The sequence below is a fragment of the Candoia aspera genome, chromosome 10, assembly GCF_035149785.1.
Source record: "Candoia aspera isolate rCanAsp1 chromosome 10, rCanAsp1.hap2, whole genome shotgun sequence".
NCBI classification, from domain to species: Eukaryota; Metazoa; Chordata; class Lepidosauria; order Squamata; family Boidae; genus Candoia; species Candoia aspera.
The window spans coordinates 2,191,350-2,214,770 of NC_086162.1; positions in this window are offsets into that span (position 1 = coordinate 2,191,350).

The following is a 23,421-nucleotide window of genomic DNA, read 5'->3' on the forward strand; positions in this document are numbered from 1 at the left end:
ATAATTTTGGTCACAGACCCATCAGCCAAAGATACACTTTGTCTTTCAGTTTTAGACAGTGACACAAAAGAGCTTTTACAATTACATAAGTGAAAATTGGCCCCAGAATCTAACACCCATACATCAGAATTACCCTTCTCAGAAACCTGTGCAATCTGGGTTGTCTGAATGGCCTTCTTCTGTGTTGCCCTTTTGTTCTTCTCTGTCTTTCTACTTTTGGATAGCAAGGTACAGTCTTTCTGCAAATGTCTAGCTGAACCACAATTGAAACATCTCTGGCTGGCTAGTGCTGTTGCTTCAGCTTTGTTTCCCTTCCTTTCACTTGCTTTCTGGTGCTGTAGCTTTCCAGAAGAGATGGGGGGATCTTTCCTCTCTCTTCTCCCATTCAGCAAGTAGGTGCTGTGTTACATACGATGGGGTGAGGTCCACCTCAGGCATAGCCTCTAGGGTACAAATCAGCATGTCCCACATTTCATTCAATGAGGACAGCAGGATATAGGATTTTTTGAGACAGGTGCAAATTCCATACCTCTCTCCTGCAACTCAACAAACAGCTGCTGAATATGATGCAGGTGCTCAGGAAGGCTATCTCCCTCTGCTAGGTAGGCTTTGTACAGCTTTTTTGTCAGGGTAACTTTACTCCCTGCTGTTGCCTTTACATACAAGTCTCTCACAGCATCCCAAAGTTGCTTTGCAGACTGCATGCCTCTCATGTGCACTAGCTGATTGTCCTCAACTCCCAGGATAATAGTGGCTCTAGCCCACTCATCCTGTCTAAGCCATTCAGCACTGGGATTTTGGGGGGTTTCCTCACCAACTGGCATCCAAAGATTCTCTCTGCGAAGATTCATTTCCATCTTCAGTGCCCAATTCAGGTAGTTGGTCTCTGAGAGATGCTCAAGAGGCATCACTGAGGGCTGGGAGGCAGCCATGGCTTCTTCCTTCTTTTGCAAGTCACCTAAGCTGGCTTCTTTGTCCTGCAGACCAGCAGTAGCTGGAAAGCCTCCAGGCAGCTCCAAGGAAAATCTTCACAGGTCTTTGTTACCTGCCTTTAAATGCGCATGAGGTATGGAGCTGATCTCTCTGCTCTCTCTGGTCTGGGCCCATAACCTGTGGAAGAGTGCTGGAAAGCATTTGGCCTGAGAGATCAGAAAAAAACACACACCAGGCATTTCTATAAAAATTAATGTATTTATAGAAAGCATATAAGCAGTTTCCATATCCATAGGTGGATAGGCTCAAGAAACATCTTACATAAACATATTTACAAGCTCATGCATTCACACGCAGAGATGGGAGAATGAGCTGCTGCTGCTGCTGGGCTAAAACGAAACTAAACCTTTCTGGTGGCAAGCTGCCCCTCAGAGAAATCAGCACCTTTACCTTATATGGTCATCTTTTCACACCCAAAACTGAGGATACTTGACCTGTTCACCCTGCCAAAGTGATTTGTTACCATAGTAACTTAGTGGCTTGCTCCTTGCAAACAACCAAATACCAACATTTTTGCCTCCTTGAGTTATTTATAAAAATAATAAAGGGTCAATCAATCCAGTCTGGTCTTCTAAGGAGAAATCTATGGGAGTTGACCAGATGACAGACCTTCCTAAAGCAGCCCCCACTTTTAGGGACACACCTCCCCCAGACATATTTATAGTCCCCACCTGCTAGTCTTCCATAAGCAAGCAAAAGCTATGGAATTTCAGGCCAACTGTGGCCCTGTTGTTTTGATTCAAGGCATCTCTCATAGCTATTGTGATTGCAGGATCTTTTTTGTATGTTGGTTATACATTTATTTATTTATTTATGTATTTTTCAAATTTCTGTGTTGTATTACAACACAATAACAAATTAAAACCATAAAACATAAATTACAATATAAATATTATAAATAAATAAATATACGACCCTTGTGGTGAAAAGCTCTCATTCAATAGGGAGGGCGCTATGGCACCAACCACCCCCAGGAAGAGCTATTGCCCTTCCCATCCCAGGCAAGGCAGCAGAACCAGGTTTTTAAATTCTTCTGGACATCTGGGAGTGAAGGCGCCCGCCTCACCTCTGGGGGCAAGATATTCCAAAAGGCAGGCACCACTGCAGAGAAGGCCTGCCTCCTGGACCCCACTAGATGAAATTCCTTTGTTGATGGAGTCCATAGCATGCCCTCTCTGTAGCGTTTTAAAGGTGATAACCAACACCTTGAATTGGACCCAGAAGCAAACCGGCACCCAGTGCAGCTCGAGCAGGAGTGATGTCACATGTGCTGATCTAGGGGCACCGATAACTACGTGCGCAGCTGCATTCTGGAAAATTGAAGCTTCCAGATACTCTTCAAGGGTAGCCCCATGTAGAGCACATTGCAATAGTCTATACCCATATGACCAGGGTATGAGTGACTGTTTGGAGGGCCTCTCACTCCAGGAAAGGGCGGAGCTGGCACACAACACAAAGTTGTGCAAAGGCCCTTCTGGCCGTGACTGCCACCTGTTCTTCGAGCAGGAGTTGTGAATCCAGGAGGACCCTCAGGTTCCGCACTGGGTCTGAATGGGGCAGTGCAACCCCATCCAGCACTAAAGATGACAACTTCCTGGATGTCGAGAAGCCATCAACCCACAGCCACTCCATCTTACCAGGGTTCAGCTGGAGCCTGTTCTTCCCCATCCAGGCCCCCACAGCCCCCAGGCCCCAAGACAGGGCAGACACTGCATCGCTTACCTCACATGGGATGGAGATGTATAATTGAGTATCATCAGCATACTGACAGATGCTCCCATGGTGATAGATGTTCTCACCCAATGGTTTCATGTAGATGTTAAATAGAAGAGAGAATCAAACCCTGCGGCACCCCACACAAAAGGGGTTGAGGGTTGGATCTCTCATCCCCTATCACCACCAATTGGGACCGGCCCTGGAGGAAGGAGGTGAACCAGTACAAAAGTATGCCACCCACCCCCAACTCCCTGAGCCATCCCAAAAGGATACCATGGTCAATGATATTGAAAGCCACTGAGAGGTCAAGAAGAGCAAGGATGGATGCACTCCCCTCATCCTGCTCCCGCCAGAGATCATCCATAAGCGTGACCAATGGAGTCTCTGTCCCGAATCCTGGCCTGAAACCTGACTGAAAGGGGTCTAGATAATCCGTTCCAGAATGCAAAGCACTGCACATTCATATACACATTTATAGCAGCCTAGGTTTGGTCTGCAATTAATGTGCACAGTCTGCCTTCCCCAGGCAAGAGCATAACAGCTGAATCAGGATAACCCTTTTCTTGCTTGGCCTTTACTGAGACCACTGGTGGCAGAGAATGAAACATGAAGTTGTCCTCTCAGGCTGAACCTTGCCAAGAGGATCTGCTGCTGTCAGAGGCTGCACTTCCAACCTGGTGCAGGGGGATCCCTCTCCCAACCTGTCCCATCCTGACCCATAAGATTAGTGATCAAGAGGGGAGAGTCGTTAGGGAGCAATTAGGCACATACAAAAATCAGGAAAGAGAAGAGAAGAGAACAAGAGGCATTTGAGAAAGAGATTCTTCAGAAGTTCTTCAGAATGACTCCAAGAGTTACAGAGAGCTTGGTAGCCCCAATGCTTCTGGGTGGGTAGAGGCGCAAGAGCAAAGAGCAAGTACATGGGAGGCCAGATCCCACTGGACAGTCAAGAAGAAATGAATGCAGTGGCCTTCATGCCTGTCCAGTAAGCTGTGGACACAAAACTAGATTTAAAGCAAATCAGAAAATGCCAAGGCTACTCAGGAGTGAGATCCTGAAACTGGTATCCTAAAGCAGAATCCATGGCAACTTTCTTGGGCTTTTTTCAGTTCTGTTACTATAACTTTACTAAAACCAAACCCTGAATCTGAGTTCCCTCCAGTTTTATGTTCCTGACATCCAATAATTATTTTTTCATTTGAAAGATTTTAGTTTTTAAGTGAACACAGCATGGTTTATGATCTGCATTTCTCCACTTTGATCATGCCTTTAGCAGATCAGTTTGCATGTTTAGAGGTAAAGAGAAATCCATAATGAATGCAAATACTATGCATTAAGAGAGAAGCATGAAGACATCTGAATCTACCCCTTGTGAATCATTTTTGTATCCTCCCCACCCCTGACACGATGTTCTCACCTTCAATACATATAGGGAAGTTTGTTTTTACAAATAAGGTGCAGATCTCATCAGGAAGGCATCACTTTGCTGTTTTAAAAGGACAGAAGTGTTGCCGTATTCACAGAGAAAGCAATCTGGTATGATATATTAATTGAGTCTCCCAGATTATTTAAAAAGTGTAATTATACTACAGCTTTCTTAATTTAAAAAAAATGGTAGCAACATTCAAGGATGCCACTTCAATCTTCTAAGGAGAAATGAGAAGTAAAGAGGGCTCTGAGACAGCATCTTGGAAAGAGACAGGGCATCATATTCAGATTGTGGGTGCACAACCACTCATAGAGCCCTACACACAAAATGTGCTGGCTGGCTGGTTCCTCCCCCCATGCCTTATATGTTAGGTCTGTAGTAAAAGAAACCTCAGAAGATTGATACTGCATGAATTCCTCACATTTATCATCACTGCAGAAGGTACACATACTTGCCTGAAGGGACATTTTCAAGAATGGAGCTAAAGGAATTGAAAACGATGACTAAAATAAAGTGACTGACTGAAAATGAACAAGTCCTAAGGTTTAGCAGTAGTCTTTAACATTTCTTCAAAAGTTCTTTTTGAAAAGAACCCAAATATGTAATTGCTGACTTGTCAGAAAATTTGCAATCTATTACTAAGAATCAAAGGAGTGGGAAAAGAAGCCAATGTAACATCACCTTGGAGGATAGGACCTGGGAAATTAAAGATGTTTTAGCCCAGTATCTATTCCAACAAATTTGTGGAAATTTTGATAAAATAAATTTCTCAAGCACCAGCCTTGCTGATGAAGAATCAACTCTGTAAAACAAAATCTCATCTCACCCTCTTTTTAGATTTTTTGCAGGTAGATAGCTAATATTTGATAAAAGCTGATTACTTAAGTTTTAAAAGACTTCTGACATCATCTGTGATCAAATAATCCTGAGCAATTTTAGCAGCTGCAGCAACAGAGAGGACCTCTTAGCTGATCAGTAAGTGGTTCACAAACAGAAAATGGAGAGAAACAAGGGGGCTCAGAATTAGGGAGGGATTCAAAGCCCCCTAAGGAATCAGACTTGTAAACAAATTGGACATAGGCATGAGAAATAAGATAATCAGGTTTACTTTAGGTGTTAATAAGAGAATGAGAAGCATTACAAAGGGATCTCTCTAAACCAGGAAAAGATGGGTATTGGGACGACAAATCCAGCTCTGTGTAAGCACACACAGTGTGATGCACATTGGAACAAAAACCCTAACTTTGCATATATACTAATGGGGTCTCAACTACCACTGATTGACCAAAAAAGGGAGTTTGGCAACATGGTAGATATTCAGCAAAACAGGGTAGTCAAACTGTACATCTGCTATTTAGAAAATAAGTAAATAGAAACCAATAGGAAACAGGGTTTAAAAATGAAATGGCTCCTATCCAAATGAGCACAGTTACAGCCTGTGCATTCTTCTGGCAGTGGTCATTGCACCTCAAAAATGTCTTGAAGACCATGGGAAGAAAATGCAGCCTAGAAGATCAAGGAGCTGTAGCCAAATTGTTTATTTACTTTGGACTTCTGTGAAATTCTCACGTTTTGGCCAGGACATATTGACCTTTTCTTTAGATGTGATTTCTATAAAGAATTTCTCTGGTGATGGCAACACTTAGTTCTTTGGCCACAGAGGCAAAAAGGAAGAAACAGTAAATGGTCATTTTTGCACTTACTTGAGATGGGGGGGGGGGGGTCAGCCCTTTGGCAAATGACAGCTATCCACATTTACCTTTTGTATGTGTGTCTCCTATAAAACCCATAAATTTATCTACCAAAAATGCAGTAGTGGAGGGACTCAGGCACCCAGTGTTCTAGAAATTTTGCACAGCCCAGCCATACAGTCATTTTAAAGGGTGGTCTTCTGGTTTATGAGAGAAAGTCATGAAACTATCCTGTGGGGTGGCAAGTTGAGAAACGTCAGGCACAATATTTCAGCCTGCCTCCATTCCCCTTCCATTCCCCTTCCTTTAGCCTTCTTGCTCAGCGACTCTAGGTCTCCCCAGTCCTTCCAGATCTCCTTCCCACTCAAGAAATGATGGACAGACTCTTAGAAATAGCTTCCCCCCACAGCCACCCCACCTGATGTCAGAGCTTCCTGCTGAAGTTTAGATAACAAGCAGGCAGCCTTTCAATAATGCATTTTCCTCTCAGCTGCTTTTGCTCTCAAATGAGTTCCTCTGAAAAGAAACCTCAAAAAAAACAAAGTTTCTCAAACATAAAACTCCTGAACTGAGAACAAAATAATGCCAGAAAGAGCAAGACAGCCAAGAAATCAATGCAGGCATTTTGCAGGCCTTTGTTGCCCCTCTGTGATGGGGAGCTCGACCACCTCTGGGATGTCTTAGAGACCTGAAAGGAAGGGCCCTTCCCTCCCTCCCTCGATCCAGCTAGAGGAGCTGCTGGCCCATGAACCCCCAGGGCCCATTATTACTGAGACAAGATTGCAGCCATCTGGGGATGTGATGGACTACAGTTACGCAGCTGGTTCTCAGGAAGGAGGGAGCACATTCCAAGGAGGTGTGAGCGATAAGAAGAGGCACAGTCCGGGAAGCAATGGTGGGAAAACAAAGAGGTTCAGAATAGCCCCGCCCTAGAGCTCTCCCAGGTTATTTCCCCTTAGGTTAGGTAGAGTAGCTTTAGCCTGGCAAGATTCTGTCTACACAGTGTGAGCAAATAAAGAACTGAAGTTTGGCTGGATTGATTCCTCATCGCTCTTGGGCTGGGCCTGACATGGGCCCAGGAAGAGGGTTAACACTTGACTGAATGGGAATGGCAAGGGTCTAAGTGTATGTGGAGTCCTTGGTGCTCTCTGAGCTTTGTTGTTTTCTTGCAGATGTTTCATTGCCAGACTAGGCAACATCTTCAGTGTGAAGAGGGAGTGGGCCTTGCTCTCAGTTTACATACCGTGGCTTGCCCTGCTGTGTTGGTAGGGGTGTTGTTCTCTCTCCTTAGGAGTTCTTTGATTAGGCTGTTGTTTGCTGCTTGGTTGATTGCCTGAGTTAATCGTTCCTTGATTAGGGTGTATTGTGCTGTTTGATGGTTCATCTGGTGTTAATCCTAGTGTTGATTTTTGCATATCTGGGTGTTGATTGCTGGCAAGGGAGTGTACTGGTCTTTTGGCTTTTCTATTGTCTCTTTTGAATGGTATGTAAATGTTGTTCACCTCTATGTGTCTGTTGATGGCTGCTTTGTCTGAGTGCCAGGCTTCCAGGAATTCTCTGGCATTTTTGGATTTGGCTTGGTTTAGGATGCTCACAATTTCCCAGTTGAAACTATGGTTGAGTCTGTCCATGTGCTGTGAGATTAAGGAGTTCTCATCGTGTCTTCTGATTGCTAGTTGGTGTTCATGGATGCGCTCTGCTAGTCTTCTGCCTGTCTGTCCTACATAGTGGCTGTTACAGTCTTTGCATTGTATGTTGTAAATAACTCCTGTTTTTTCTTCTTGGACTATTGGGTCTTTTGGTTTGCTTAATATGTTTTGAAGAGTTTTAGTTGGTTTATGTGCTACGGTGATGCCATGCGGTTGTAAGTCTGTTGGTGGTTTCTGAGATGTTTCTGATATATGGCAGTGTTATCCTTTTCATAGTTTCCATTGGTTGGGTTGTAGTGGGTTGGGTGGTGAGGCACTTTTTGATAAAGTTGAGCGGGTATCCACTTTGTTGGACGATGCTGTACAGATGATCTTTTTCCTTTTTCTGGTGTTCTGGGTTGCTGCAGTGTGTAAGTGCTCGTCTGAATAATGTTCTCACACAGCTTCTCTTGTGGGAGGTTGGATTGTTACTTTGGTAGTGGAGCACTTGGTTGGTGTGGGTAGCTTTCCTGTAGACTTGTGTTTCTAACTTACCATCATTTCCTCTACTGATGAGGATGTCCAGGAATGGTAGTGAGTTGTTTTTTTCCTCCGTTGTGAATTTTATTCCATTAAAGATGTTACTGATAGTTTTATGGGTTTCTTCCAGTTGTTTCTTTTGTATTATGACAAAAGTGTCATCTGCGTACCGGATCCATACTTTGGGTTGTATGTGGGGGAGTGCTATCCTTTCCAGACGCTGCATGACAATCTCTGCTATAAGTCCTGAAATCGGTGTCCCAGTGTAGGTTTGCTGCTGAGACAGTCTTAGGAGTTAAGGCAAGCTTGAACAGAGTTTGGGGCTCTTCCTACTGCCACGTTGTTATTGAAATTGTTACAGCACTGTCTCTAAAGGATCGTGGCAATGCACAACCCCTCAGATGGAAAGCATCCACAGTACAGAATAAGCTATTCACATTCAACAACAAAAAATAATTACTAAAATTAAAATAGACAGCCAGTTTGGTCTAGTGGTGAAGGCACCAGGCTAGAAACCAGGAGACTGGGAGTTCTAGTCCCGCTTTAGGCACTGGGTGACCTTGCGCCAGTCCCTCCCTTTCAGCCCTAGGAGGGAGGCAATGGCAAACCACTTCTGAAAAACCTTGCCAAGAAAACTTCCGAGGTTTGTCCAGGCAGCCACCCAGAATCAGACACAATTGAACAGATTAAAATAAATAAATAAACAACCATTTTAAAAGCAACTGGAGCAGCATTCGATCTATTTTCTTGACAGTATTACCCAGTATAGTGCAAAAAAGGCTCCCAGAAGAGCTGTACCTTAACCAACCTTTTGAAGGTAACCAACATTGGAGTGCACCTACCTTCTAAGGGAAGGCTGTTCCATAGCACAGGCACCATAGTAGAAAGACACCAAATCCTGACTTAGTTCCCCAATTTAATGGAAGTGAGGGGAAAAAACTAGTAGTTTTTTCCCCAGACACATTTATCAGATTTGGGCTGCAGAAGGCAGTCCTGCAAGTAGCTTGACACCAGGCCATATAAGGCTTCATGGGTTACAACCACAATTTTAAATCGGCAACCAACACAAGGCACACAACAGTTTTAAAGTGCTATCCAGCAATCCTTGAGCTGGTTGAACGTTATACCAGCATTAAATTTGCTGTCCCTAGTGCCAATCCCTAGAGAGCCTCATGTGGCGCAGAGTGGTAGGCAGCAGCATTGCAACCAAAACTCTCCCTGCGACCCGAGTTCGATCCCAGCGGAAGCTGGATTCTCGGGTAGCCGGTTGGTCGACTCAGCCTTCCGTCCTTCCAAGGTTGGTAAAAGGAGCACCCCGCTTGCTGGGGAAGGGACAACTGGGGAAGGCCATGGCAAACCACCCCGCTAGAGTCTGCCAAGAAAATGTTGCGAAAGCGGCGTCCCCCCAAAGGGTCAGACATGACTCGGTGCTTGCACAGGGGACCTTTCACCAGTGCCAATCCTTACCCTACCATGTAATGATGTCACCAAATGATGGTGTCCTTATTTGCTTGGGAGAGGGCAAGCTAAGAAACAAAATTGTTGGATTTCTTGACTTTGTTTCCCACCCTCCTGCTAATGGCAACAACTGGCAGGAAAACAATCTACCAATCCCTCTTCTTCAAATGGTCTGAGGAAGAGGCAGTTTGGACAGATGGTTGGAACCAAAGTTTTAGCCACCTGTCAAAACACAGTGGAGAGATAGCTGCCTGAAAAACAGCTGACAGTTTCTGGAGGGGTTGTAGAGTTAGCAGGAGAGATGGCACATAAGCACTTGTCCCATCCCAACCTATCAATTGTTTTTCAAGCTACTTCTGCACCTTCAGCACTTCAGAAGAGTGCTGAACCATTGTTCAGAAGTAGCCCTAAACCCACTTGATAAGCAAAGTGCGTGTGTGTGCCCAAGGCAGTGGAAGAGGTCCCTCCCACTTCACCTTACAACCACCCCCCTGCACTGTTTTCAGGCTATTTTAAAAGACTTGCACCCATGACCTGGAGGGAGGGGCACGCCCATAGGAGCTGGGTTGATCTCACCCTCTAGGAGTCACCTAGCTGCAACACCAACCATATGGTCACTGAAGTGCATTGGGCTGCATTCATGCAAAGGTGCCACTGCTAGCCACAAGGGGGTAATCTGGCCTTCTCCATCCACCATTTGGTGTTGCCTGCTTAAAAGGGAAAACACAACTTTAACCCTGAGGCAGAAAAGAACAATTTCAAGCTGGGTTGAGGCTGAAGGTACTGCAGAATATAGGCTTGCAGGCCATGTGGCAGTCAGGTGCAGTGGAGAAAGGCTCTTAGTCACTGGAATTCATAGTAACCTGGGCTGACTTTAGTTCCAAGAAACACAGAGAGACATTTTCAACATTACACAGTATATTCCTAAACCAGACTTTTTAAAAATACATTTTTACTCAGATCAGTAGGGTGTGAATGTGAGTCCCCAATTAAGATTTTTTTAAAAAGCAGTTAAAAACAGATTGTTTATAGAACATTAATCCCCATATCTTTATAATTCAAAATCTTCATATTGTTCCTTCAAATCAAAAGCTGACATCTTGTTCTTTCTTTTATTGTAACCTCCAAGATGCAACATTTCCTTGCAAGCTAGTAAAAGGAGACAAGAAAAAAAGTGTGCTCATGTCTACAAGACATCTGCCAGTGATGTTAACATTCTTTGACAAAAAAGAAGAAACTGATGTCATGGACAGCCTCCCTGTGTTCTGAAGCATCCTTCTGATACATTGGACAAATCCTATATTGTGCAGCTACAATCCAGCATATTTGGAGGGTGTGTAGTTGAAGAAGGCTGCTTTAAAGGATCCAAGGAAAAGTTGCACTGGGGGCTGTTAGTGTTTCCTTTAATGGGACACTGAGGGCTGACCAGATTAAAGGAAAAACAGGACTGCTGAGGGACATTTCATATGGCTGGGAAAGTCAGTGTATGGAGAAGCATCAAAGGAAGTTTTAAAAAAACTGCGAAAAGGGGTCAGAAGCTCTGCTTGAGACTTTTAGAATTTGTCCTGGAAGTCTTCATTTGCTGGCCAGCTGCTGAACGATGATAAATTGCGAGTGCTAATTTTACCATTATAATAGTGCTCATTCTTAGTACTGCAAATGGGCCTGTAACAGAGTTGAAATCTGAATTCTGAATGACTCTCTTTCTGGGGTGCGTCATTCAAATGGCTCTCTAACATGGAAAGACTATAGAGGAAAGACACCTCCTTTTGTGGAAATAAATTGCTGGCAAATGACACATCGAAAAATTATTCATCCTGTTGAGCACAATCCTATTGTGTTAATTAGTGGCCTTGTGATGAAGTAACTTTCAAATGGAGCATGACATATTAAGATGGTTGTGCTCACAATGAGACACAGTAAGTGGGATGTTCTCCATTTAAACCATTTCACTCAGTGAAAGTATGTGGTGTGCACACCTGTAACAATTGCAAGATACTTTTCAACAAACAAACTTTGAATGCTTGCAGAATGACTGGACTGCTGTCTAAAGCCTCTTATTTATCTACAAAGAAAAAAATATTCTCTGTCATTGGGTATCTGCTTTGCATCTGAGCTTGCCACTGTGATAGAAGAACACTTTAAAAAACAAAACACAGCAAGATAAGCAGGAAATTCACACTGGTGCTGGGTGTGTGTGTGTTATATCTATTTATTTATCATTTCAATTTCTATATCCGCCCACTCAGACAAGGCTCTGGGTGACTTACAAGAGTTAAAACCAATGATATAGTTTAAAATTACCATAAAGATGGCCAGACCAGGGGATAAAAACCACACCATTTTAGCCATAAAGACTACTCAGATTCAATAGTGAGCTCATGTAACATCCTAGCCCAGAACCTGGGCTACAAGGTAGGGTTGGGACTGTAGACTATAGAGATCTCAGAGGGAATGTTTTCCAGAGGGCAGATGTAGTGACAGAGAAGGTGTGCTATCCGGGTCCCAAAAGATGACACTGTCCTGCAGAATGGGACCAAAAGCATGCCAAGCCTGATGGCATCTTCTGATCTAGGGGCTCTTCCACAAAACAGGGAGCCTCCAAAGCTCTGTTGCCATCTCCCCACAAGCTGCAGTCTTCTTTCAAGCACTCCCTCCCACCCTTTCCCCTTAAAGTCAGTCCACTGGCTTCCTCTTGACAGTTGAATCAAAGGTCATTTTGTTTATTTAACATGCTTCAGAGAAGTTAATTCAAAACATTGCATTCAACTTTGCCTGGCAAAGGTTGACACTTTGCATGAAAACTCTTGAGGGTATTCTGCTGCTCTGCAAACTAAAGCTTTTGCTCTTTCAGTACTGTAGGGGGGAAGGAAGGAAGGAAGGAAGGAAGGAAGGAAGGAAGGAAGGAAGGAAGGAAGGAAGGAAGGAAGGACAGACATTTGCTTTACACTGAATTCCTCCTAATCCTCAGTACATCTTCCCATGAATCTGTATGCATTGCAGCAAAGAGATAATACAAAATTGTAACAAGAATAGGAAATATGTTGTCATAAAGAGATGGGAGATTTCAAACCCCAGCATATGCTCTTGCAGAAATTCCTTCCTACCAATTTACTAAACATCACTTTCAGAAAGAGCTCTGTCATTTCCTCACATGCCTACGAAGATAAATCCCTAGAAATATACGGAAGGTGTGTTTTTTATTTGCAGTCATGTAAATGGTGGAAGTCGATTAGTAATAAGCACTCATTGATTATTCTTAGGAATATTGTTTTGTGACCCAAATTTAGGTTTAGAAACCCAGCTTGCCTCCCTACAGCCCCAGGAGGTCATGAAGATCAAACACAAACCCTCTTTTCTCCATTTTATCCATGCATAAAACATGAACATCATCCTTTGCTGCTAATTGTGATTTATTTGGTCGGATGGGAAAACTATCTGTTCATGCTGAGAACAATGACTTTCCTTAGATTTATATTTTCACATATTTCAAAGAGAGCCCTGGCATTTGGGATGAAGCTGGAACTATGATCTGATGGCACAAACTTAATTAACAATATGAAAAATACCATGTAAGAAAGAGACAAACAATAAGGCAATGGAAAGGTGTATCTGATCATCACAGTCTAATCAAAACCGGTCAAAGGTATGACCAAGAGAACAAAATGTTTCCATGCTGTTATAATTTTGAGATTAGTGCCATATTGAATTGATGTAACTGTAAACAAACATGGCACTGTTGCTAATAATTTCTGAACCACTGCAAGGAAAGACAGTGAGTTTAAGTTCATGGATTGTCCTGAATCCATAAATGGCCTTGAAAGACTCTAGTGGTTATACAAGATGCTAACTATAGCAAGGTGGTCCTCAAAGCCACTGTGAACCCCATACCATCTTCCTTCTCTTCAATGTGTCATGTGATTTCATGTATGGCTCCCTTCTACATCCAAACCAGCCAACTTGATGAATCCCTCCAAACCAGGATGACGATGAATATTCCCTGCACTGAATATGCAGGGAAGCTGAGAAGGCAAAAAGTGCATCAGTATACAACACTTCTTCATGTCCCTCTAAACCACAGGTTTAAATAAATCTGAGTAGGCTGCACAATCTGAGATGCACAACTAGATCTCTGAATGCAAGTGGTTTGGTTCTCACCACAGTTACTTGTGTTTGGCTGCAACCACGGCCTCTTCTCCAATATTCTAGAAATTTAGCTGTTATTGGTCCTAATTACAGGGATTCTGACATCAGAATTTCTTTAGCTGCTAATGTGATTAGGCAAAGAAAAGCAGGACAGTTAAAGCAGACAAAGGGAAAGCTTCTCCACAAAGGGCCTATTGGCAGCATTATGTAGTCCATTGAATTGTCCTTGGGAAGGTGGAAGAGGCAATCTGTTTACTGTGCTGAGGGCAGAGGCCTAAAGTACTTTGCTTGGCAGGCTCCTGTGACTGAAAGCTTTGGCTTCCTCAAGTTGCAACACAAACCAGAGCCTCCATTTTGTTGTTTATTCATTTAGTCGCTTCCAACGCTTCGTGACTTCATGGACCAGCCCACGCCAGAACTTCCTGTCAGTCATCAACACCCCCAGCTCTCCCAGGGACAAGTCCATCATCTCTAGAATATCATCCATCCATCTTGCCCTTGGTTGGCCCCTCTTCCTTTTGCCTTCCACTCTCCCTAGCATCAGCATCTCCTCCAGGGTGTCCTGTCTTCTCATTATGTGGCCAAAGTATTTCAGTTTTGCCTTTAATATCATTCCCTCAAGTGAGCAGTCTGGCTTTATTTCCTGGAGGATGGACTGGTTTGATCTTGCAGTCCAAGGCACTCTCAGAATTTTCCTCCAACACCACAGTTCAAAAGCATCAATCTTCCTTCTCTCAGCCTTCCTTATGGTCCAGCTCTCGCAGCCATATGTTACTACGGGGAACACCATTGCTTTAACTATGTGGATCTTTGTTGTCAGTGTGATGTCTCTGCTCTTAACTATTTTATCAAGATTTGTCATTGCTCTTCTCCCAAGGATTAAGCGTCTTCTGATTTCCTGACTGCAGTCAGCATCTGCAGTAATCTTCGCACCTAGGAATACAAAGTCTTTCACTGCCTCTACGTTTTCTCCTTCTATTTGCCAGTTATCAATCAAGCTGGTTGCCATAATCTTGGTTTTTTTGAGGTTTAGCTGCAAGCCAGCTTTTGCACTTTCTTCTTTCACCTTCATCATAAGGCTCCTCAGTTCCTCTTCGCTTTCAGCCATCGAAGTGGTATCGTCTGCATATCTGAGATTCTTAATGTTTCTTCCAGCAATTTTAACTCCAGCCTTGGATTCCTCAAGCCCAGCATGTCGCATGATGTGTTCTGCGTACAAGTTGAATAGGTAGGGTGAGAGTATACAGCCCTGCCGTACTCCTTTCCCAATCTTAAACCAGTCCATTGTTCCGTGGTCTGTTCTTACTGTTGCGACTTGGTCGTTATACAGATTCTTCAGGAGGCAGACAAGATGACTTGGTATCCCCATACCACTAAGAACTTGCCACAATTTGTTATGGTCCACACAGTCAAAGGCTTTAGAATAGTCAATAAAACAGAAATAGACGTTTTTCTGAAACTCCCTGGCTTTTTCCATCATCCAGCAGATATTGGCAATTTGGTCCCGAGTTCCTCTGCCTTTTCTAAAGCCAGCTTGTACATCTGGCAATTCTCGTTCCATGAATTGCTGAAGTCTACCTTGCAGGAACTTGAGCATTACCTTACTGGCATGTGAAATGAGTGCCACTGTTCGATAGTTTGAACATTCTTTAGTGTTTCCCTTTTTTGGTATGGGGATATAAACTGATTTTTTCCAATCTGATGGCCATTCTTGTGTTTTCCAAATTTGCTGGCATATAGCATGCAGGACCTTGACAGCACCATCTCACAAGATTTTGAACAGTTCAGCTGGGATACCATCCTCTCCTGCTGCCTTGCTGTTAGCAATGCTTCTTAAGGCCCACTCAACCTCACTCTTCAGGATGTCTGGCTCTAGTTCGCTGACCACACCGTCAAAGCTATCCCCAATATTGTTATCCTTCCTATACAGATCTTCCGTATATTCTTGCCACCTTTTCTTGATCTCTTCTTCTTCTGTTAGGTCCTTGCCATCTTTGTTTTTGATCATACCCATTTTGGCCTGGAATTTACCTCCGATGTTTCTAATTTTCTGGAAGAGGTCTCTTGTCCTTCCTATTCTATTGTCTTCTTCCACTTCTGCACATTGCTTGTTTAAAAATAATTCCTTATCTCTTCTGGCTAACCTCTGGAATTTTGCATTGAATTGGGCAGATCTCCCCCTATCACTGTTGCCTTTTGCTTTCCTTCTTTCTTGGGCTACTTCTAATGTCTCAGCAGACAGCCATTTTGCCTTCTTGGTTTTCTCTTTCTTTGGGAGGTATTTTGTTGCCGCCTCCTGAACAATGTTGCGAACCTCTGTCCAGAGTTCTTCCGGGACCCTATCTACTAAGGCCAGTCCCTTAAATCGATTCTTCACCTCCACTGCATATTCCTTAGGAATATTAGTGAGCTCATATCTAGCTGATCTGTGGGTCTTCCCTAATCTCTTTAGTCTGATCCTAAATTGTGCAAGAAGAAGTTCGTGATCTGAACTACAGTCAGCTCCAGGTCTTGTTTTTACTGACTGTATGGATGTCTGCCACCTTTGGTTGCAAAGGATGTAGTCAATCTGATTTTGGTGTTGTCCATCTGGTGAAGTCCACGTATAAAGCCGTCTCTTAGGTTGTTGGAAGAGAGTGTTTGTTATGCAGAGTGAATTGTCTTGGAAAAATTCTATCAGCCTATGTCCTGCTTCGTTTTGTTCTCCCAGGCCATACTTACCTGTAATTCCAGGTGTCATTTGACTGCCCACCTTAGCATTCCAGTCTCCTGTGATGAAAATAACATCTCTTTTAGGTGTGTTGTCCAGTAGGTGCTGCAGATCCTCATAGAACTGCTCTACTTCAGTTTCTTCAGCATCTGTGGTTGTGTCATGAGTGCCGTTGAGCTGAAGACATCAGCACAATGGCACACATGACAATACCGAGGAAGCAGAGGAAGGGACTTAAGATAAGCATAGCACGCACAACAACAGACACAGACCCCGGCCGGATGATTCAGCCATCAGGACACAAAAGAGGAAGAAGGAAAGACAAAGACAGGGCGGATCACGAGGCACACCTAAACTGTCAGCAAAGCGCAACGGAGATCGCCCAGCTGACAGCAATCACCGGCTGAAGGAAGAAACAGATTATGGGCAATCCCGGGGCACCAGCTGGGGCCCCGCAACCCTTCACCTACCGGCACGAAAGCATGCAGGACAAAGGGGGGATGACGCAACCCAAGGTGAGGGGGCGCTGACCGGCGCGGGGTATTTAAACCCCGCACCGGCGCGCTCCCTTCACTCTCAGCTTTTTTCGCGTCTGACACTACGTTTGAATAAACCTGAACCTGCTCTTCTCCGAATCAGCGTCTGTGTTTTACTCAGCGGTAGGCAGCGCATGACATAAAGCTGAGAGTCACAAACTCAGCCTCGCCGAGCCCCACCGGACAACAACGAGCCGCGGGAGGAATAGACGGCAAGAAGAACGCGAGCGATGGGGCCGACGCATCGTGGCCAAGGCGGGCGAACCGCACGGCAAGAAGCGGAGGAGGACCAATTGAGGCCAGAGGCACCGCGGACCCCAGGAGCCACGGACACCCTCCCGGCCCACCCCGAGCCTCCGCTCCAACCCCAGAGGGAGGCGGAGGCGGAGGCGACCCGGCCACGGGAGGGAGCAACATACCTCCTGAGACCCGCGGAGACCCCCCCACCCCACATCGCACCCCAGCCACAGGCGTGGAGCGTCAGCCCAACTGCGGCAAGCACGGTGGAGGACGGAGAGGCAACCCAGCCGATTCACTTCCAAATGGAGGAAGCTGACCAGCGGACGGGAACGCCTGAACCCCACCGGCGGCTCAACCCTGCGGAAACACCGACAGATCCGACCCCAGATGCAGCGCAGATCTCGGACGGGGAAACACAAGCCAGACTCGCGGCCATGGAGGCCCAGCTAAGGGACCTCAGGACCATGCTGCAATCGCTGATGTCCCCCAAACCTTACATCTACGTTCCCGTGCAGGTACACACCCCGATCCACACCCCGAGCGGGTCGTCGCACCCCCATAGGCCAAATGCTAACCAACAAGCGTCCCAGGCGGACGAAGCCATGGGTCGGGAAGCGAGAAGAGGGGACTCACCGAACGCCCGAGCCCCAAAGGACTTCCCCATTTTCTTCGACGGGAACCCCGCGAAACTGTTGTTCTTCATCACGAACGCCAGGGAGTTCATGGGGCGGCACGGACACTCCTTTAACTCAGAAGCGGACAAGATCGCAGCCGTGGCGATCAAACTACAAGACAGGGCGGCGGACTGGTACGTCCAAATGGACGAGTCCAACTCCCCCGCCCTCTCTGACTTCCATGCCTTCATCACCGAGATGAAACGCTACTTTGAGGACCTGCTAGCCAAAGAGAGGGCTAAAAGCGCACTCCAAAGCCTCAAACAGGGCGCACGAACTGTCCCGGACTACGCCCTCGAATTTAAAGCCCTCGCAGGGAAGATCAACGACTGGTCCGAGACCACCCTGCTAGAAATGTTCAAACGGGGCCTCAACCGTGAGGTACTCCAATGGGCTCTCTACCGGGACGACCCGGAGACTCTGCAAGGCTGGATCCACCTCGCGGGGAGAGCGGAACACGCGCACCGCACCTTCCTAATGGCGATGACAGGAGACAAAACCAACACCAGCCCAAAGGTACCTGCGCCACACTTGGGGCCGGCTGGTCCCACATATCAAAGGAAGAAATTTACTTGTGGACCCTGCGGGAGGTGCGGAAAAATGGGGCACAAAACGGCAGATTGCTTCTCCAACCGAACACTAGCTAGCGCTCCCAAACCCGCACTGAAACCTAGCCTCAAACCAACGAACCCGCCGCCACCCCCCCACCGCCGAATGACCGGAGCCACAGCGACACCGGACGAAGGCTGGGACGCTTACTTGGGGGGAGAGGACGCCGTAGACCCAGACCAGCCGGCGGGAAATGCTCCCCGCCTGCCCTAAAACGTGCCGCGAGGCAGGTGGTGGGACAGAGGCGCAAATCACGTCGACAGAGCGACGAAAGCTCCATAATAATGGCGGCAATCAAGCTCTCCGTGGGCAACAGAGCCACCACGGCCGCGGCACTAGTGGACTCGGGGTGCTCGAAAAACCTGATCCACCCCGACATAGTCGCCAAGCTCGACCTACGCTGCCTCCCCCTCCCCACGCCGCTGGCATTCCGCCAGCTGGACGGCTCAACAGCGGGAGGGAAACCAGCCACGATGCAGACCGAGCCGGTCACCCTACAAATGGGCACCCACACCGAACGAACATCGTTCGTGGTAACCCACATAGGGCGGCCCATCGTAGTCTTGGGAATACCATGGCTCGCGACAAACAACCCGCGCATCCACTGGAAGACCCGCACCTTCCAATTCGACGACGGCGCGTACCGGGCGCCAGTTCCGGCGGGCAGGACCAACCCCACTGTGGGACGGGCAGAGGCGGCAACCCAAGACAACATAGCTACCCCAGAAGACCTACCAGAGCAATACGCTGACTTCTCAGAGGTCTTCGGAGAGGCGGAAGCTGATCAACTACCCCCCCACCACAAGACGGACTGTAGGATTGACCTGCTGCCCGATGTCCCCTTACCTAGGCTGAAGATTTACTCGATGACCCCGAAGGAGATGACAACCCTCCGGGAGTTCATCAACAAAAACCTGGAGAGGGGCTTCATAGAGCCGGCATGCTCACCGGTCGGAGCGCCCATCTTATTCCGGGAGAAAAAAGACGGCACCCTACGGCTCTGCACCGACTACCGGGGCCTCAACGCAGCTTCCCTATCCAATAAATACCCCTTACCCCTCATGAAAGACATGCTCGCCCACCTGTCCACGGGCAGAGTATTCTCCAAGCTGGACCTTCGCGAGGCGTACTACCGAATCCGAATCAGGGAGGGGGACGAATGGAAAACTGCGTTCAACTGCCCCCTAGGCGCCTTTCAGTACAAAGTGCTGCCATTCGGACTAGCAGGGGCCCCGGGGGTGTTCATGCAGCTCATCAATGAGGTTCTGCATGAACACCTGTTCAAAGGGGTCCTGGTCTACATAGACGACGTCCTCATCTACTCCAAGACGCACGAGGAACACGTGACCCTAGTCAGACAAGTCCTCGAGAAGCTAAAAAGGGCGAAACTCTATGCCAAACCCTCAAAGTGCGAATTCCATAAAGCACGCCTAGACTACCTGGGGTACCGAATCTCCAGGGAAGGCATAGAGATGGACCCCACAAAAGTCGAGGCGGTGGTGAATTGGGAACGCCCCCGTAACAGGCGCCAACTCCAGAGCTTCCTCGGCTTCGCGAATTTCTACAGGTCATTCGCACGGGGGTTCGCAGAGATAGCCCTCCCCCTAACAGACCTCCTCAAAACTAAAGGGGTGGGGGACACACGACGCGCCAAGAACCCAGGGACAGTACTAAATTGGACTCCCACGTGCCAAACCGCATTCAACAGGCTGAAAGCGCTGTTCACCACGGAGCCAATCCTCGCGCACCCGGACCCAGAACGGCCGTTCGTGGTCCAAGCCGACGCCTCAGACTTCTCCCTGGGGGCCATCCTACTCCAAAAGGACCCCACAGGAGTCCTGAAACCATGCGCCTACCTGTCGAGGAAATTCTCAGAGACAGAAAGGCGTTGGCACGTGTGGGAGAAGGAAGCCTTCGCAGTAAAATCGGCGCTAGAAACATGGAGGCACCTACTGGAAGGAGCCACCCAACCATTCGAGGTCTGGACAGACCACCGGAACCTCGAAGCCCTCCGGACACCCAGACGCCTCAGCCCAAAACAGGTCAGATGGGCCCAATTCTTCAGCCACTTTAACTTTCAGCTGAAGTTCATGCCGGGCAAAAAGAACTTCCTGGCTGACGCCCTCTCCCGACTGCCCCAAGACGAAGAGCCCGCCCCAGATATGATTGGGACGGTCCTATCCGTTTCCCAGCTGGGGATGGCTGTGACCACCCGGAGCGGCGCTCGGAGGCAGCCCAACCCCACGGCGCAACCGACGGTGGGGCAACCAGCGACCAGACGGCACCAACCGCAACTGCCAGGGGGGATACACGCGGACCTCACCGCCGCCCTCAAAACCGACCCCTGGCTACTAGCAAACCCCGACAAGGTGACGATGGCACAGGACCTGGCATGGGGGGAAGGCAGAATATATGTCCCAGACTCGCAACGCCAGGCGATCTTGCGCAGATCCCATGACACCAAGCAAGCGGGACACTTCGGGTTCCTAAAGATCCTGCATCTAACACGACGTCAATTCTGGTGGCCCGCGCTGAGACGGGACGTGAAAGCCTATGTAGCGTCCTGCCCGACATGCGCCAGGGCCAACCGGGCACCAGGTAAGCTCCCGGGACTTTTACAAACGGTGGCGGAGCCCTCCCGCCCATGGGAGGAAATCTCCATGGATTTCATAGTAGATCTCCCACCCAGCCAGAAGAAAACGGCCATTTGGGTGGTGAAAGACTACTTTTCGAAACAGGCCCACTTCATCCCCTGCTCATCGGTCCCGTCCGCCCAGCAACTAGCCAAACTCTTCCTTATACACGTGTACAGGTTACACGGATGTCCCGCACGTGTGGTGACCGACAGGGGCACACAATTCACCTCGAAATTCTGGCGGGCCTTCCTAAAGCTGACGGGGACCCAACAAGCCCTATCCACGGCCTGGCACCCCCAGACGGACGGAGCCACAGAGGTCCTCAATGCCACCCTGGAACAATTCATACGCTCATACACCAACTACCACCAAGACGACTGGGTCGAACTGCTCCCGTTCGCAGAAGTCGCATACAATAACGCCGTCCACACGAGCACGGGGAAAACCCCGTTCGAAGTGTCAGGGCCAGCCTTGCTTCACAATAAGACACAGACTCACTTAATGGGTATTAAGGATTTCTGGTTTATTGGAATGATAGCTGACAGAACGAAAAACGGGAACGGGGTAGGTGGTGTGGGGGTGCCCCTTTTATACCCTCCTGTATTGCCCCAGGCTTCCCCACCCTGCTTTGACCCGATCCCTCTTGATGGGACCCTTGATGGCTGCCTGGGCGTTTTCCCAGTGTCTTCTTTTGTCTCCCAGCGACGGTTGTGTCCTCCGGGGCACCAGGTGCGTCTTATCTTCGTTCCTCTGACGTCTTTCTTTTCAGCTGCCTATGGGTCCATGGGTGTGGGTGCTTTTGGGTGCTTCTGTTAATCCCTGGTTTGATTATCTCCTTCCTCTTTTCCTTAATGATTATGATCTACGTTGTGAGGCTCTTTGTGCCTTGCAACGAGGTCATGACATGCTGCCCCCCCAAAGATGTTCTTATGGTGCTGGTTTCTCAGGGTATGCCTCGTGGAACTGTCTTGTTAGTTGTCTAGCCATGACATGTCGTGCCTGGACCCACTCTGGGTGTGGGAAATGTTTCCATTTAACGAGGTATTGCAGCTTAACTCTTTGCTTTCTTGAGTCCAGTATTTCTTTTACTTCAAAATGTTGTTGGTTGTCTATCATTACGGGTGGGGGCGGAGGTTCTTCCGTATGCCATTTGGATGTGCTCATTGGCTTCAGTAGTGCACAGTGAAACACTGGGTGGACCCGTCTCAAATTGTAAGGCAGTTCCAGTTTGAAGGTAACTGGGTTGATTACCTGTATGATTTTAAAAGGTCCAATGAATTTCGGTGCCAATTTCTTCGAGGGTTGTGAGGTCTTTATGAACTTAGTGGAGAGGTAGACCCTATCTCCCACTTTGTAGTTCGGTGCCTCCGCCCTGTGGTTGTCCACATATTTTTTGTACGTGGTTTGTGCGTCTGCTAGGGCCGTTTGGATGATTGGCCAGGTTGTTGCCAGCTGTGCCGCCCAATCGTCTGGTGAGCAGGGCAGGGTTTCAGGTTGCGGCAATTCTGGTATCGGTACAAAATCCCTTCCATAGACCACCTTAAATGGGGTGTGGCCAGTGCTCTGGTGTACCGCATTATTATAGGCCACCTCTGCAAAAGGTAGTAGGTCTACCCAGTTGTCCTGTTGATAATTTATGAATGCCCTCAGGAACTGTTCAAGTGTTGAGTTTAGGATCTCTGTAGATCCGTCCGTGTGTGGGTGCCACGCAGTGGACAGTGCTTGCTTGGTTCCGATTAGTTTTAAAAATTCCCGCCAAAACTTTGACGTGAACTGTGTGCCTCTGTCGGTCACCAACCTGTAGGGGGCACCGTGGATTCTGTATATGTGTGTTAGGAACAAACGTGCCAGTTGTTGTGCGGAGGGGATAGTTGCGCACGGGATGAAGTGTGCCTGTTTCGAGAAATAGTCTTTTACCACCCATATCACAGTTTTTCTTTGGCTGGGTGGGAGGTCCACAATGAAATCCATGGAAATTTCTTCCCATGGGCGGGAGGGGCTGGCTACCAGCTGTAGCAGCCCGTGGGGTTTCCCTCCTTTCCGTTTGGTGGTGGCACATATGGGGCAGTTGGCCACGTAGTCTTTTACGTCTTTTCTGAGGTTTGGCCACCAAAATTGCCTCCTCGTCAGGTGGAGGGTTTTTACAAACCCAAAATGCCCTGCAGATTTGTCATCGTGCGATCTATGTAAGATCTCCCCCCGCAGTGATTCGGGCACGTACAAGGCTTTCCCTTTCCAGGCGATGTTGTCTTTAAAAGATACATGTTGTCGGTTGTTTTGCAACCATGTATCTTGCTGTAGTGCTTGTGTGAGTCTTTGTTGCCAGTTCGGTGAAATTGAGCGCTGGCTCCGATCGCTCCCCGCCGTTTGTGCTGGCGTGCGCTGATTCCTTGTCTGGCTACGCGTGACAGCTGG